This window comes from Nuphar pumila, chromosome 4, assembly GCF_984573655.1.
Source record: "Nuphar pumila chromosome 4, dmNupPumi1.hap1.1, whole genome shotgun sequence".
Lineage (NCBI taxonomy): Eukaryota > Viridiplantae > Streptophyta > Magnoliopsida > Nymphaeales > Nymphaeaceae > Nuphar > Nuphar pumila.
The window spans coordinates 44,864,172-44,866,433 of NC_143252.1; the positions used below are offsets into that span (position 1 = coordinate 44,864,172).

General features: G+C 41.1%; 1 pseudogene; it reads left to right on the forward strand.

Annotated features, from left to right (window-relative positions):
- The first annotated feature begins 1,025 nt into the window (after positions 1–1,025).
- LOC149840145 (elongation factor G-1, chloroplastic pseudogene) lies at positions 1,026–1,783 on the forward strand (annotated as a pseudogene).
- Positions 1,784–2,262: the final 479 nt, after the last annotated feature.

The following is a 2,262-nucleotide window of genomic DNA, read 5'->3' on the forward strand; positions in this document are numbered from 1 at the left end:
TTCATATAAGTAATAGATGTGTATATATATATGGATACAGGGAGGATATGTGCTTGTATTTCAATGAAGAACCGAAAATGCCTACATTGATATCTATCTACTAGATGAGATTTATATATAACATAATGCACAGACCAAAACCCATTCATGTATTTATGTACATCTAATGCAAAATATGAGCACATGCTTTACAATAGTAATGATATCGAATGAGGGTGTGGTGTCAATATATTGTTGCTGGGAGCAACACATAGATATGCTGTGCTTGACAAATGTAGTGCAAAAACTGAAGTGATAATGAACGGGCTGTGAGTGCACAACAGATGGATGTTGTGGAGTAGAATGAAGAGGGTAAATGAAATAGTGAAGGGAAATGTAGTAAGACATACTGTATATATGAAGTGGACAATGAAAGAGTGTTAGTGGACTACAGTAGGCATGAAGAGATATGAGAGAGATAGCCAAAGGGGATATACACAGGTGGCAAATGTAAGTGTGTTGTGAATGAAAGAGCTGGTTATATCCAGGCTGCTGCAAATAATACTGTAGCAGCAAAAATAATCAATGACAGGGGTGGCAAAGTGCAGAGAGAGGTAAAATGACAGGTAGGTGGGTGTGATGGAAGTAGGCTGGAGACAGCCACAGTAAGGTGGTGAGGGCTGTGTAGGGTAAGTGCAGGGAAACGGTGTAATAGGGCATAGAATGAAGCGGGTGATAGCAGCAACGAAGGCTGAGCTACATGAAAGAAGGTGTAATGCTATAGGTGTTGGTGGCTTTTGTGAGACAAGTGGGGTATGGCAGTTATGGGGGCTGCTATGGGTGCCTAATATTCAACAGATGAAAAAGGGATGCAGTGGCTTGGCATGAGACTTGTGAGTTGCAGCCAGCATTGTCGTCCCGTAGGTGGGATGTGAAAATGTGTGCTGCTGTGTGAACTAATGGTGTACAATAGTAAAAAAAAAAAGATAATGTTGTGCTGTCGTGAACTGGATGTCGAGCTGTAACAGTGAGAAGTGCAGGAGGTGATGGAGAGGAGTGAAGATGTGGAGTCTTATGGTGGTAAGTAATAGGAATGATGTAAGGGTGACATATGGCAAAGACAAGGTGTAATACTGATTGCTGAAGAGGATGTAAAGGCTGCATTGACAGGTGATATAGTAGCATTTGCTGGACTCAAAGATATCATAACAGGTGAAACCCTATGTGATCCTGAGAAGCCAATTGTGCTGGAAAGAATGGACTTCCCAGATCCTGTTATTAAAGTTGCAATAGAACCTAAGACCAAAGCTAACATTGATAAAATGGTTGTTGGTTTGATCAAGCTTGTTCAAGAAGATCTGTCTTTTCACTTTTCAAAAGATGATGAAACTAACCAGACTGTTATTAAAGGGATGGGAGACTGCATCTTGAGATCATTGTAGATCGACTGAAGAGGGAGTTTAAGATTTGCTTGATTAAGGTTGAGTCAAATGTGGGAGCACCGCAAGTAAATTACCGTGAAAGCATTTCTAGGGTCTCAAAAGTAAAATATATCCACGTGAAACAGTCAGGTGGACAAGGATATTTTGCAGATAGAACTGTGAGGTTTGAGCTCATGGAGGCTGGAAGTGGTTATGAATTTAAGAGTGAGATAAAGGGAGGTGTTGTTCCAAGGGAATATATATCTGGTGTGATGACAGGTCTGGAAAAATGGATAAGCAATGGTGTGCTGGCTGAGTGGTTTGTTATGACAGTGCCGTGTGGTGGAGCACTGCATAGCTTTAGTGTGAAGATACAACAGTAAATGGAGGTACGGTGCTGAATGTGATGTGAAAATGTAGGGGAGCACCATGGACAGGAAGTTGTCACAATGCACGTTGTGATTAACATGGCAAACACTAGATGATTGCCATATGAGGGCAACTATATGGCTGGACATGCCCTTGGAATGTTGCCAAGGAGATCTTATCATCAGCTTCTACAAACTTCTGAACAGATGACTTTTGACATTCGAACTGTGGGAGTGATTAGAATGGTTGGCAAAACCTGTAGATAGTTCAAGAGGGACTTATGAATTAAGAGTGACATCCATCCGCCCATCTTCAAAAACATTTGTGTGAGCAAGGGAGGTCAAAAGAGTATGCTGGAGAACTTGATTTGAATTTTATTCATTAGTTTTGTGGGATGCTCCATTGATGGCACACCTTCCCCATGCCATGGAAAACATTCAAAAAGCAAAGGACGATGTGAATTTGAAACAATGTTGCTGAACTGAAACAATGT